This window comes from Triticum aestivum, chromosome 6D (assembly GCF_018294505.1).
Source record: "Triticum aestivum cultivar Chinese Spring chromosome 6D, IWGSC CS RefSeq v2.1, whole genome shotgun sequence".
Taxonomy (NCBI): Eukaryota; Viridiplantae; Streptophyta; class Magnoliopsida; order Poales; family Poaceae; genus Triticum; species Triticum aestivum.
In genome coordinates this window covers 218,090,835-218,105,729 of record NC_057811.1, presented here as the reverse complement: position 1 = coordinate 218,105,729, position 14,895 = coordinate 218,090,835, and the positions used below count along the sequence as shown (strand labels likewise).

General features: G+C 49.2%; 2 long non-coding RNA genes across 3 annotated transcripts; one reads left to right on the top strand and one right to left on the bottom strand.

Moving 5' to 3' along the window:
* Window positions 1-3,996: 3,996 nt before the first annotated feature.
* On the top strand, window positions 3,997-6,577 carry LOC123144494 (uncharacterized). The gene is made up of 2 exons (XR_006471537.1): window positions 3,997-4,519; window positions 6,380-6,577. It is a non-coding gene; the product is annotated as an uncharacterized lncRNA (long non-coding RNA).
* LOC123144493 (uncharacterized) lies at window positions 4,034-8,330 on the bottom strand. 2 transcript variants are annotated; one of them, XR_006471536.1, is made up of 4 exons: window positions 8,073-8,330; window positions 7,831-7,989; window positions 5,651-5,786; window positions 4,034-4,320 (listed from the first exon to the last, which is right to left on the bottom strand). It is a non-coding gene; the product is annotated as an uncharacterized lncRNA (long non-coding RNA). The 2 variants fall into 2 exon arrangements; XR_006471535.1 differs by lacking the exon at window positions 4,034-4,320 and having other exon boundaries at window positions 5,399-5,786.
* Between the last annotated feature and the right edge of the window lie 6,565 nt (window positions 8,331-14,895).

Genomic DNA, 14,895 nt, shown 5'->3' with positions numbered 1-14,895 from the left:
GATCACCCTCGGCAACGTTCAAGAAAATCCTTGAGACGTGGAGGCTACAACCTTGCGTAGCATGGGATCAAATTTCTATACGCGCGCTCTAAGGGGGTGCCCCCCCTCTCGGTCCCAACCGGAAACACCCATGCCCCCTGACCGGATGACTGGCTTTAATCCTCGGCCAAGGAACCATCATCCCGGCCCCTCTGTTTGGTGTGTACATGGAAAGAGGTTACCAACTTACTAAACCGCACCCTGGCAAATGAAACATGTGGCAGCACGGAGGGGAAAAGAACGATAACGTGGCTCCGTCCACGTTAACGTCGGAATTCGTCGGATGACGCAAGGCTGGTATGCTACAACAGTACCACCTTGCTGCCCTTCATGTCACCACATGATTAGGCCATCTCTCACCAGAGATCATCGCGACTTTGGAAAAAGCGGGTAGTTGCCTCACAAGCAACGAGGTACTCACTGACACTCATATGCCACGCACAAACTGTCACGCGAACATGCAAAACACCTATCATATCCAAGGTTCAAACATGCTTGCCTGGTTCGGAGAAGTCGGAGTCTAGCTCGGCGAAGTTCGCGGCTCCGTCACCTCTTCCGGAACCTACGGCATAACGAAAACGGGCACTAACGTGAAAACCAACGCGTGCATAAAAATTTCTCCAAATTTTTTCCAAGTAAATCCATAAAAAACTAGACAAAATTTTAAGACTGTCAGAAAAAGAATCACTCAAAAATCCCTTTTTATTAAAAAGTTATAAAGGTTTCTGTCCAGGGACTCATTTGTAATGAAACAGAAAAGTTCCAGGGTTTAAACTGAGAAAACAGAAAATGCTTCGGAAAGAAATGCGCCAGCTAAAAAGGGAAAACGTATTTTTGCCTGAAGGCGCCAACAAAAAATGGTTCGAGGGAGAATAGAACAGAGGCTGACATGGGGGTCCACATGTCAGGTTCAAAAAGCTCGCCGGCGCCCGAAGACTGCGGTGGACGCCGGCGTCGAACCACGGCGAGTCAGGAAGATCGGAGGGTACCAAGAGCTTCAGCGTGTCCTTCCGCGTCGGTGGGTGGTGGACTCGACCGACGGAGAGCACCACGTCGACGCCGACACTTTCTCTGGCGGACGGCGGTTCGGGTGATGGTGGGGAACTCCGGTGGTGAGCTGCAAACCTCGAATTGAAGCACGGGTCAGAAGACTGGATGCATAGGGAAGCTATTGGCAAGAGATGGGAGGCGGAGGTGCACGCACGGGGGCGAATCGAGCTGGATCCCGTGGCGGGTTGCGGCGGCCGGAGTCGAGGAAGGAGACCTCCTCGGGGCTCTTCCAGTGGCTAGGCGTGCTCTAGGTGGAGTGCAGAGGTGGTGTGGGTTCGAGTTGAAGCTCGGGGCCTCTATTTATAGGGGGATCGAGGGGGTGGCCGTGAACGGAGAATCTCCGGCGAGCGATTACGGCGAGGTAGTGGTTGAGCAGGTGGTTTGAGTGGCCAGGCAGCATCAGTGGGGTTTACTAGTGCCGTTCACTGCTAAACTGAGTTGGTCTTAGCGTAATGGCGTCGGTCCATGGTGGGGGTGGCCGCACGGGCACGTCGGCGGCAGAGAGCGCGCTCCGCGCCCAGCGGTTCACGACGAGGGTGGCAGCGCGTTCTGGGGAGTGGAAGGCCACGCGGCGAGCTCCGGTGGCTTGGGCGGCGCTGGGTGGCGCCGTCGGCGCCGCGCCTCTCTTTGGCGGCCGCAAAGCCGCCGCTGGCGTCGGTCACGGGGCGGCGCACCTCCTCCTGCTCGTCGCCGACGTCCGCAAGCGTACAGGCGCTCGTGCGGTGCAGGAACAAGGGGGAGGGGACGGGGAGCAAGGCGACATCGAGGCACTGTCGAGATCGACAACAAGTTCTGAAGAAAACGATAGTGTACTGAAACTGTTTCTGAACTTTATTGAACTTGACATTCACAATGCACTGCAGGTGTTCGACAGAATGATTTGGCAATGAGAAAAAATTTCCTGGGGCTGGGACTTGGTGAGGTGACCACTCAATGTACCCAGAGGCTGCCTGATTTTACTTGGAATATTTGGAGAAGGATTTGAATGAATTTCACCAAATTTGACAAATCTGGTCCAAACTTGCAGCAAGTGTAGTTTGAAAAATTTGAACTGAAGACCAGTGGATCTTCATGGATCTTGGTTGAGGGTTCAAAGGACTAGGAAGGGGAGTTGGTTTGGGGGCAAAAATCAAAGCAGAGATGGTAGCTCCTTTGTAAATCTCCAAGGGCTAGAATAGAAGACATAAATTTATTTGATAAGATTTAAATGGAAAATAATTATATGGAGAGGTACAACTTGCTGGATTTGATGCAAAACATGATCCAAAGATGAGGGAAGGTTTAGGAGAGTGGATTTGCACTAAGGCCATGGCAAGAGGGAATTGTTGAAAGTGGTAAAGGATCATTCCAAAAGCCATAGTGCAAATTTCAAAGAGATTTTCAAAAGGCATTTTTCTCAAGTGAAAAGTATTTTGTCTTGAGTCAAAGTAAGAAGGAAAGGACCTCCAAGACCAAAAGCAAGTCTTGGGTGAATCCAAAATAAATAAAAACTCTTGCCATAAAAAAAATATTGAAAGGGAGGTTTCTTTGGAAGAAAAAATTTAAATCACCTCCCTCAAGTCAAATAAAATCTTTTGAAAAATCCAAATAAAATTTTGGGTGTCAAAGTGACCCAACAACTCCTTGGTGGTCGAATGTTTTTTTGCAGAAAAGCCCCCAAAGAGTTCGGCCACTGCTTACAAGCCCAAATACTACTCATATGCCATTGGATCTCAGATCAAACAACCTCGAAGCTCGTACCACCGTGGCATCCAAGCTGCGAGAGCACCTGATGTTTTCTCGCACGGGAGAATATGAGGTGCTCCTGCATCGTAAATTCTATGGTGATACGAGTTCACGGAGATCTAACGGCACACAGTAGGAGGTTTGAATATCTTTGCAATATACGCCTGAGAGAGTTTGGGAATTGCGCAGAAAGTACAAGTACTACACATGTGGCATCTCATCACAGATGATACGACCTAGATGCTCGTATCACCGTAGCGGCTAATTAAGCTACGGGGAGCACCTAATGTGAGCAAGGGGGAGCCGTTGGATCCAAGATCCAGCAGCACACACGAGGCCTGAATGTTTTATTTGCAAAAAAAACCTTGGAGAGTTTGGAAATTGCGCATAATTACAAAGACTACTCCCAAACCATTGGATCTCAGTTCCAACGACGAAAAAACTCATATCACCATAGCATCTAAGCTGCGGGGTGGATGTGATATTCTATGCCGCTGTCATTTTTGTTCGTAAACGTGCAAAATACGTGTAACTCGTGTCGTTACTTGTCTAACCGCGTAAAGTGTTTGTTCAAAAAAGCCATCCTACACTGGAATATTGGAACAACACACGGGGGTCCCACTTGTCATTGATCAAATTTGTACCTAAAACTAACAAATCTGAAAGACGAGATTCGAACTGGCAACCTGGACCACAAAGCGTAAGTCGATAGCCTGAAACAACAAAAGTTGTTGGCTTTGTCCCATAACTTGATTTTATACAGTATTACGTTGAGTAGAGTAGAGGGAGTGGCCCATCAACATGTGCATGACTGTTGACCCACTTGCTGGTGGGTTCCAAGTCTGCGATCTCTCTCTCCTCTCCTTTAGACGCACGGGCACACACGAAGAGCGGCGCTAGCTTGCCTTGGTGTTATCTATTTTATATATAGAAAGTACTTTACGGGTTAACCAGAAAAAAGAGAGTTAGCTAGAAATTACCACAAAAAATAGGAACATCTAGCCATTTATTTGACCGACTAACAATTTACATCGTTCGATCTAACTAAGGGAAAATTAATTACCCACCTTTGCCATTACATATCCTACTGGTAGTTATTTTCCTTTGCCATATATTATGTGTAGGCCCATGATATTGAAGACTCAAAGCAAAACGTTCCAAAAAGAAAAAATACTCATCCTGAAAAAAAAACTCAAAGCTAAAGCTCAAAGGAAAAAAAATAGACTAAATAATGAACACACGATCAGGTCTTCCCTCATCGCTTGATGTTTCCTTCCTTCCCAGCAAGGCTCCCATCCCATCCTTTCAACTAGGCGCCGCCACAACCTTTGGCCTTGCCCTCCAGCAGATCGTCGACGCGCACAGGCCTCCGTCTTCTTCCCTTCTTTATTCCTTCGTCCGCGGAGTGCAAGCAGTAATCGGTGATCTGGTCCTGCAGATGGCTTCCATCGAAACCATGCTTCAGAAATAGCACCGGCAGCCACGTTCAAGCGCGTACTCAGCGATCTGTCATGAGAGATAGTAGATGCAGTCAAGTTGCGGCGATGTTAGGCTGGACTCACAAGATTGCGCTGTCATGAGAGATAGTAGATGCATTCAAGTTGGCGGCGATGTTAGGCTGGACTCACAAGATTGCCGAAGGGCAGTGCTTGCACCAGCGGATGCACAAATTGCTATCCATACAAAGGAGCCCATCAATTTCTAGGTATCCTTGCTTTCTGGCACTTAATCTCACCAAGTATCTTTTCTATTTTTTTTGGCATTTGTTCAATCGAGTTCCTAATAGGTGGAGCACACAGACTAGGACCTTCGCCTGAAGGTTGTCCGTGGATGCTGCCACGCTCTCCATTGTTTATTGTGCAGTTTCTGTTAAAAAAATTCTAACCATATCTTGGTATCTTCGCCTGCCATTCTTACTAATATTTAGTCTAATTAGGTTTTCTTTGCTACTGGTGATGATTTTGCAGTAACTGATCCATGCATTACTTTGTGTTCTTTGTTGTTAGTTTGAAATAGTTGATCTGTAGCAGATTGAAAACAATTGATTTCCTATGAGATGCTGAACTGAGGGTTCCTTTTATGAAAAGTGTGCCTTATTGTGCAATTACAACTGGAGATATATATAACACGGTACACCTCCGTTTTAGAGTATCTACCTATTATATATAAAAAGTACCCCCTCAGTCCCATAATATAAAATGTATTTTGACATTATATTAGTGTTAAAAAATGTCTTATTATGAGACGGAGGGAGACTTGACAGGGTAATCAGAATAAAGGTAATTAGCTTAGAAAATCTCACAATAATTAGAAATATGTGACCTTTAATTCAGTGTGCCTATTTCCAATCAACAAGCTACAACCATTAGATGTTCGTAAACCAGATGGGAACTTTAAATCTCACAATCCCATCAAGTCTGAAACCCATGAGCTATCAAACCATCCCACGATTGATGTAAAAAAAACATCCCACGATTGATGTAAAAAAACACCCCACGATCTATCCAAAAAAATCCCACGATCAGTTAAAAAAACATCCCACAATTATAATCTCACGGCCCCAATAGGTTGAGCGACTAGACCATCCCACAATTTATGATCTCATTACCCCAACAGGTTGAGCGATTAGACCATCCCACAATAGAAACCTCATGATCCCAACAGGTTTGACCATCCATGAGCCATCAGACCATCCCACAATAAAAAGAACAGGCACAAAAAAAAGTTCAGAGATGCAATCTCTCCAAACTCTCACATTAATGTACAGAGATTTGATTGCCCAAACCAGAGCAATTACGCCTCAAGGGTTAATTGTCCTCTAGACTAGATGATATACCTTGTACATCATCTTCCTCCCGCGAACGAGACATCAAAGTCAACTTCCTCCAACCAGTGGCACATCGGCATTGTCTTCCTCCAGCGGACACTAGCTGGCTCCATCGAGCAATCAGATCACCTCAAGTAAGTACCAACTGCACGAAATTAATCAGGCCTATTAAGGATCAATAATACTTCAATTATACTCTAGGAAGTGCTCATCTAACAACATCTGACATGTTAGATTGGAAGGTTAATTATATTGAAATAGAAAAACTATCATGTGTATTCTAGATTAAGTAATGCAATTCTATAGGTGTGGGTTCATGTCTTAATGGTGATGCCATGGATGTTGGTTCCCGTGTATTCACGTTAAAATAATTTACTCTAGAAGACTAGAACCACACTGCAGGTATAACAGACAAAAATGGGATTGCTTGCTGCGATATAGAGAAACACATGTGGTGCATCAGATGGTTTTCATATTCGACCAACCTCAAATTCGATAGTGGGTTTCTGTCTTAATACCACAGCTCCGTTTTGAAAAAAGAGATCAAATCAATAGTCAAAAAATATATTCATTCATAATATGGTTTCATATATCTATTCCAGTTAAAAAAAATCTTAAATTTACTTTGTGATCACATAATCACTGGAGGCCATTGCAAAATAAAATTGTGTATTTATAAAGCTGTCATGTCGTTATATACTTACTTTACTAATCAACATTTTGTTCTTATATTTTTAGGGCCTCAAGGAGTATGGCACCCAACCACTGAATTCATTGACTACACGAAACAAGACATGGACCATCAAAGTTAAAGTCTCAAAGTCTTACGACTTTAGGACACAATTAACTTATCAACTAATGAACTCATTAGCACTGATAAGATTTTGTGAGATAAAAAGTTCCAAGTATTACATATATAATGTCTCTTTAGTTTTCCTTTTCCGAAGCTTGCTAATGTTCTCTCTGTGTAGGGAAATGCAATCCATGCTTCTATTGGGAACAAACTGTCAATAAATTTAAAGCAAAAAATAAAGAGGACTCCATCTACATAATTAAGACCTTGAAAGTTTGAGAGTATGAAAACTACCGACCATTGAAGAACAATATCAAAATAAGTTTTCCTTTTTGATACAACAGGGATGGAAGTGGATAAAGAAAAATCAAAGTTTTTGGACTAACACTTCGAGTTTTGCTTATAGTGATACCTTGGAGAGTAGGGTGAATACTGATAAACACTGCTCAGGTATGACCAGACTCCAATACCAAAGAACAAGCATTGATCAATTAGATTTATAAACATGATTTGATTAGTACAATGGAACCAATAGAGCGGGTACAACAAAGGGACGAGCATTCTTCGAACTTCAAACATCGGTGAGATTGGATTTGTTAATCTAAACTATGGAAAAGTGGTGTGGCTATCAGTGTATGTATGTGTGAATTAAGCATGGCAGTGGGAAGCATCTTTAGTATCAAATGTGGCCATCGGGATCCTTGTCAGTAGTTAATGATGATAATTAGTGCTGGCAGGCATGGTTGACATGGACAACCTAATGGGAGACATGTTATCAGGTAAACCGATACAAAAGGAGCAACTCAAGATGCTGAACTTGGTTAATTGTTCAGGGATGGTTACCACTAATAAATACTAAAATGTGCTTCATGAAATGTGGAATTATTTGATTCCAGCAGATAAAAGAGATCAAAAACATCTTTCCAGTTCATATTTACGCCTTTCCTCGATATGGCATCCGATTTGGACCATTCTTTATAGCGCTGTGATGAACTGATGATAGGTCTCTATGCTTTATAATGTTGTGATGATAGGTCTCTATACTGTTATGATAGAGCTAAAGGAAATTACTCTGAACAGAACATCCACCAATCCAATGGAACTGATATATTACCAGGATATATTCTTGTCATCTCTTTTTTATCATTCTAGCTACCAAACATCTGTGATACATGAAAAGTATGACGGAAATCTGAGATTAGATTAGCATGTACGTACACTTCCCTGACCAAAATTCAGTTAATTTCGAGAGACTGAAATTCAATGTTGATTTGCCATATACAAACACAATGTTTCCTTACAAACGGAAAGGAGCAATTGTAGAGTCGCGAAAAGGAAAAATTCTAAAAGATAAAGATGGTAATATGATAGAGTCGCTGAAAGAAAAAATGGGGACCTGTAGTTCGAATTGAAGAATGTTGCCGCAGTAGGGGATGTGAATGATGTGTTGAGCCGCCTCGCGCAGAAATAGCGGCAATGCGTTTGGTTTGCGTGCTTGGGGAAGAAAATGTCTCCAGCTCCCTCATACTGAAGCTGGATCCAAGAGGCTGCGGGCCTGCAGGAGACGAAATCCGTGACAAAATCACTGCACAGACGCCATCATAAATCCAGCCCCATTTACCAGCCTAGGAGACGTACGAGGAGCCAAACCAGCCGCCGTCGATGGTCATCCTGTGGCAGCACCAGCTCCAGTGGTGGCTTGAGGTGAGGAGGAGCAACCTCAATACAGCGGATGAAGAGAGCAAGCTGATGAGGGCTATCCAGCAAAACCAATTTTTGTGTGAGAAGAGAAAATAAGGAAATGAGAAAGGGAATGAGTGGAGAAAAGAAGAACGGAGAAGCCGAGAAGACTACAGAATGGGGAAAGTGAAGAATCATACTGGTGGGACCCATGAAGCTAATGACGTTCTGTACATGCATACAGTGAGAGCAAACTATGTGACGTGAAAATGTAAGCCAGCCTTTGTACTACTGACTGCACGTGTATGAAGGCAACGACCTACCAACAAAATTTCTTATGGATAAGTATATAGAAATAGATAAACTAAATCTTTTAACTATACAAAAAACACTAAATATAAAATGTGATAATATTGCACAGTGTGAGCAAATTAACCTACGATTATACAAAAATAATGAAAAATGTTAAATTTATGATTACAAAAAAAAAGAACATAATAAAAATGTCAGAAAAATACAAATGTAATTTGACGAATGCAACTGATTATGAAACTATAGTATGGCATGTATAATTAGTAAGTAAATCATCAACGGACAACACATGTATAAATACATTAGGTAAAACCCAAATATGCCAAAGACAGAACTATGTTGGGAAAGGTCTTATAGTTAAAAATGTCATTACATTCTGTTTCAATTTTTATTGGACAAATCAAATAATATATTCTCACACTTAACTTAATGAGATCCTAGCCCGCGCATCGAGCGGGCCACTTGCCTAGTTATAACTAAAAAAGTTTGGAAAATAGAAGAATCTCCTAGAACAAAAGACATTGTGGCTGGTCGAGACGGAGCTAACCACACCAATCCTCCGTGCCACGTTAGCATGACGAAGCTGTGTGGCTAGTGGGGTGTTTTCAACCGACTGGCTGGGTCTCGAGGTCGAACCATAGGTACTACGTCTGATACAATATATTTTTACACACACATTTTTCCTTTGTTCCGAGACGTGGCACACCCTACCGCACAGGTTCGGGGTCATCCCGGGTGGTGCACGCATATATTCTTCCTTCCCGAGACGTGGGACACCCTACCACGCATTTTCTGGTTCCTCCTCGGTCATAGCGCCGAAGCAAGCAAATTAGTCGTCAAATCACAAAAGACCACCTTCCCCGCCGAGTACATCAGTGAAGCACCATGGCTAGCTAGTTAGGCTAGTGCGACCGATTAGCTAGGCCGCCGCCACATTTGGTTTTTCACCCCTCTTTTATCTCCTTGCCGGCAGGTAAATTTAAATATCCACCGCGGCGTTGCTCTGGTGTTTGGGTGCGGCAGGATTTTTAATTTTTTGATTGACGGGAGCAGGCGCGGCAGCAATTTAGTCACGATGACTCCGCCTGTAAAACCCACTGCTCGCTGATGTGAAAAGTCGTCGACTGGTGTATTCCCATGGTGAAAACCAAAAGATTCACCCCGCTCCTCGGCTGGCTCCCTCCACCTTCCCGTAGATTGCTTTGCCTTTCAGCCGTTTCGCCCCCTTTGCTTCCCCTCCCCATTGTTTCTACCTGGTGCCATGGCGGCGCAGCAGATCATGGAGTCTAAGATGAGTCGCCTGACACAGGAGCTCCATGACAAGGATGCGGAGGTCAGGGCCAAGGACGTGGAGCTCCCTGAGCTCAAGGAGGAGAGGAGTTCCATGCTCCTCCGTTATGTGCGGGTGTCGGAGTAAATAACCACGGGTAGCCTAGCGGGCTCCCCCTGGCTCTTCAAAAATTGTTAGGCAGAACAAGCCCTCAAGCGTCCAAGACACATGACCGCCTTCCTATGGCCGGCTGGCCCACCGGCCGGCTTCCGGAAGGCGGCAAGCCTATGCTGGCCCTCACGAAAAGGGCCGACTCCCAGTCGCCGGCTATGAGAAGGCCGTCTCCTAGCAGGCGGTCAGGTGTCCCCCCCTCAAAGTCTACACCCCCATAACGGCGATGAGACAGGGCGTGGCTACAGTAGAGCCTGCCACCCCCGAATCCCGGAGCACGCATGGCCACAGTGCGCCGTCCGGCGCAGCACTGTTGCCATGTTGACCATGACGCCACCCACGACAGGCTGTCAGTACGGCCCGTATGTGGCGGGCCCCGCCAGCCAGAGAGACACCCGAAGGCGGCCAAGCCTCCCCCAGTCGGCCTGGGACGTAGCCGGCCCCCGTCAGCCGGCTACCTCCCTCCCTCGAAGTATGTGCACCATTTAGGAGACAAGACGAGGTAAGGCTACAGTGAGAGCCCCCCAGGTGGCGGCACTGTAGCCATGCTTACCCCGGCAAAGCCCTCATCATCAGGGGCGAGGCTACAGTGACCAGCCGCCGACACGACCCCCAGGTGGTGGGGCCGGCAGCTGGCGGGACCCAGCGGCCGGCGGAGAAGCCAGCGGATACAGACACTGACGGCCTGGACCCGCATCCAGCCGGATTACCATTGTACCCCTGGGGGGTAGGCCTATATAAACCCCCCAGGGCACCCATGCAAAGGGTTGATCTCTTAGAGTTTTAGACACCACATAGAGAGAAGAGGAGAGCTAGCCTTGCCCTTCTTCTTCCACTAGCCAAACAACTCAAGGAGCCACTTGTAGCCACTTGTGTTGATCTAGTGATCATGTGGAGACCCCGCAGAGTAGGACTAGGGGTGTTATCTCCACGAAGAGCACCGAACCTGGGTAAGATTCGCCGGCGTGCATGTCTTCGCCTTATCCCGTTTCAAGGCACCGGCGATGTCTTACTGGCTCCCACAATGATAAGCCACCCGTTGGCATATGTCGCACCTACCCCCGACATTTGGCGGCCACCATGGGGCCAGCTGTACCGTCGTCCGGAGGCCTGTTCTGGACGGGAACCCTTTTCCTTCCCAGCGAGCGTAGCCAGCCCAGCCCGCCCGATGGTGCTTGCCTCGACGCGCTGCAAGGCGTCGACGACGCCTGCGCGGCGAGCTGCCTCGCCGATCTTCTTGGCGAGGCTCGCATCTCCGACGAGCCTGCGTCCGACGCTGGCACAGACTGCCCCGAGAGCCGCCTCGTCAGCGTCCTCGACCAGCTTCACGTCTCCAGCGAGCCTGCTGTGGATTTGGAGTTGGTCGGCCCCACCGACCCGATGCTTGTCGACTCCGACACGGCATCGCTTGACGCCTTCCCCACCAACATGGTGATCATCGACGACCCTCTTCCTCGAGCCGACAGTGGCGGCAGCACTGTCACTGAGGTGCTGGTCATCAGCCACGGCGCCGCCTCAGGCGAGAATGCCCACGATGCCCTACAAGCGGCGCTACACGACCTGTCCGCCCCCATCCCGGCCGACGCCGATGCCGAGACACTGGAGGCACGCCGCCTCGCCCTCATCGCGGAGGGCCAGAAGATAGCATCCATGAGACGCCTCACTGAGGCTCACCAGTGCGAAGTCGACCGCGCCGCCTTTGGGACGCCGCCTCCTGGCGGGCCGAGCCGAGCCGGCATCGTCAAGAAGTGCGGCGCGGCCATCGCCAGCATGCTGGGAGCAGACCGCCCCGTCTACGCCACGCCACTCGAGAACCTGCGTGCCGCTCAGGCGGCCGTAGACGAGCTGAACGGGCTGGAGGCCAACGAGCTCCCCTACATGACTAGACGCATCCAGCAGGTGATCGACGCGGCCGCAGAGCGGCATGAAGCCAGCGCCCGCGCTGAAAGTCCTCCCCCACGCCGAGAGCACGACGCGACATCCCGGACGCCGACTGCAGGCGGCCCCCGCGCAAGAAAAGACAAGGAGCCGGCTGCTAGCTGCAGTCGGACTCGGCTCACCATCGAGCGCGACGCAGAAGGCCGCCCCCGAGCTGTGGAACGACGAGGCAATCCGCCTCCTCCCCCGCCTCGTGGGGAGAGATATCCCACCCCGCCGCCTGTTACGCATCCGACTCTCGGCGGCCGACTAGGCCACCGCGAAGGAGTCGGCGAGAATGACGCCTGCGACCGGATCGACTGCCTAGCGCGATCCTTGGCGCTAGAAGAAGAAGATGATGTCGGCCCGCCTTGCTTTGGCCCCCGCATCCGCGATGAGCCCTTCCCCAAAGGGTCCTCACTCCCAAGAGACACACCAAAATACAACGGCTCCGTGAAGCCGGAAGACTGGTTGATCGATTACTCCACCGTAGTCCGCATAGCAAACGGCAACAGGCGCGTTGCCGTGAAGTACGTCCCGCTCATGCTTCAAGGCACGACACGCACCTGGTTGAACAGCCTCAAGCCCTACAGCGTCAACAGCTGGCTAGACTTCACGGAAGTCTTCATCCGCAATTTCACCAGCACATACAAGCGGCCTCCCAAGCCCCACCAGCTCTCCTTGTGCGTTCAAGTGCCCAGCGAATCAACTCGTGACTACCTCACGCGTTGGGCTGAGCTCCGCAACTCCTGCAAAGGGGTGCACGAGGTTCAAGCCATAGAGTACATCACCGCCGGGTGCCGAGAGGGCACCCTCCTCAAGCACCGGCTCCTCTGCGACGAGCCGACTACCCTCGACGAGCTGCTGATCATAGCAGACAAGTACGCCACGGCCGACTCTTCAATGAAGACTGAGCTTTGAGTGGATGCCTCTGGAAAGGTGCTCGCTCCGGCTCCCAAGACGCCGACTGGTGACTCCAATCGACGCCCGTACCCAAATGACAACAAGCGCAAGGCCCCTATGCCGCCTTCCACCAGTCGGCAAGTAGCCACAGTCGAAGACGAACAACCTAAAGGGTGGCCCATGCCCAAGAAGCAGAAGGGCGGCAGGCCGGCTTGGCAGCCGGCTTTCTCCTACGAGCAAACCCTTGATGCCCCCTGCAAATTCCACAGCGGCGCGAAGCCGTCCAACCACACGACTCGGAAGTGTCATTCGCTCACGCGAATCTCCAAAGGCGAAGGGCTGGTGCCGCCTCCACCTGCTGGCCAGCCACCTCTAGCCCCTCAGCAGCCGGCTGCTCGACCAGCAGTCGGAGCCATTCAAGACAAGTTCCCGGACGAGCATGCCGCCTACGTCGTCTTTACAAGCCAAACTGAAGACAGGCGCAGTCGGCGCCGACAACACCAAGAAGTCAACGCGGTCGCCTCTAACAACCCAGAGTTTATGCATTGGTCTGAGAAGCCTATCAGCTGGAGCCGGGCCGATCACCCAGAGGTGATGCCGTCTCCCGGCTCTTATGCATTGGTGTTGGACGCCAACGTCGCGACAGAAAGGCGAGCTGCCCGTTTCTCCCGTGTACTGATTGACGGTGGGAGCAGCATCAACATACTGTACCGTGACACCATGGAGAAGCTGAACATCAAGACGAAGCAACCCATGCCAAGCCAGACTGTGTTCCATGGCATCGTACCCGGCCTGTCCTGCTCACCAATCGGCAAGATCAAGATAGATGTTCTGTTCGGAGACAAGGATCACTTCCGCCGAGAAGCAGTCTTGTTTGGAGTGGTGGATCTAGAGAGCCCTTACCACGCGTTGCTTGGCCGACCAGCCCTTGCCAAGTTCATGGCTGTGCCCCACTACGCCTACCTCAAGATGAAGATGCCAAGTTCAAAGGGGATCATCACCATAGCCGGAGACTACAAGAAATCCTCTGAGTGTGCTGCAGCTAGCAGCCGGCTGGCCGAGTCCCTCGTGATTGCCAAAGAAAAAAAGATGCTGGACCGAGTCGTGGCCATGGCCGGCAAGCAGCCGGCCCTGTCCCCTGACCCCAAGGAATATGATGCTCAAGGCTCCTTCCAGCCGGCCAAGGAAACAAAGAAGATACCTTTGGACCAAGAGAACCCGGAGAGGTTTGCCGCCATTGGAGCAAACCTGGACAGCAAATAGGAAGGCGAGCTCGTCGATTTCCTCCGTGAGAATCGGGACATCTTTGCATGGTCCCCAAAGGACATGCCGGGTGTTCCGAAGGATTTTGCCGAGCACAAGATACACGTCCGAGCAGACGCAAAACCAGTCAAACAACCTCTCCGCCGACTGTCGGAGGAAAAGAGAAGGATTGTAGGAGAAGAGATAGCCCGGCTTCTGGCAGCCGGCTTCATTATGGAGGTGTTTTTTCCAGAATGGCTTGCCAACCCGGTCCTTGTATTGAAGAAAAACAATAAATGGTGCATGTGTATAGATTATACCAGCCTCAACAAAGCCTGCCCCAAAGATCCGTTTGCCTTACCTTGAATTGATCAAGTTATAGACTCCACAGCCGGATGCGAGCTGTTGAGTTTCTTGGATGCTTACTCAGGCTACCATCAGATCAAGTTGGATCCAGCCGACCACCTGAAGACCGCCTTCATCACACCATTCGGAGCTTTCTGCTACCTGACTATGACATTCGGCTTGAGAAATGCCGGTGCCACTTTTCAGCGTTGGATGCAGAAATGCCTCCTCAAGCAACTCGGCAGAAATGCCCACGTCTATGTAGACGAGATTGTGGTGAAGACGGAGAAGCGTGGCACCCTGCTGGAAGACCTCAGAGAAACATTTGACAACTTGCGCCGGTTTCAGATCAAGCTCAACCCTAAGAAATGTGTGTTCGGAGTACCAGCCGGCCAGCTTCTAGGCTTCTTGGTCTCCGAACGCGGCATCGAGTGCAACCCAGTGAAGATCAAGGCCATAGAGAGAATGGAGATTCCTACCAAGCTGTGAGACGTCCAAAAGTTTACCGGGTGCCTGGCCTCCCTGAACCGCTTCATCAGCCGGCTAGGAGAGAAGGCTCTCCCCTGTACCGACTCATGAAAAAGTCCACCCACTTCGAGTGGAATGACCAAGCAGACCAAG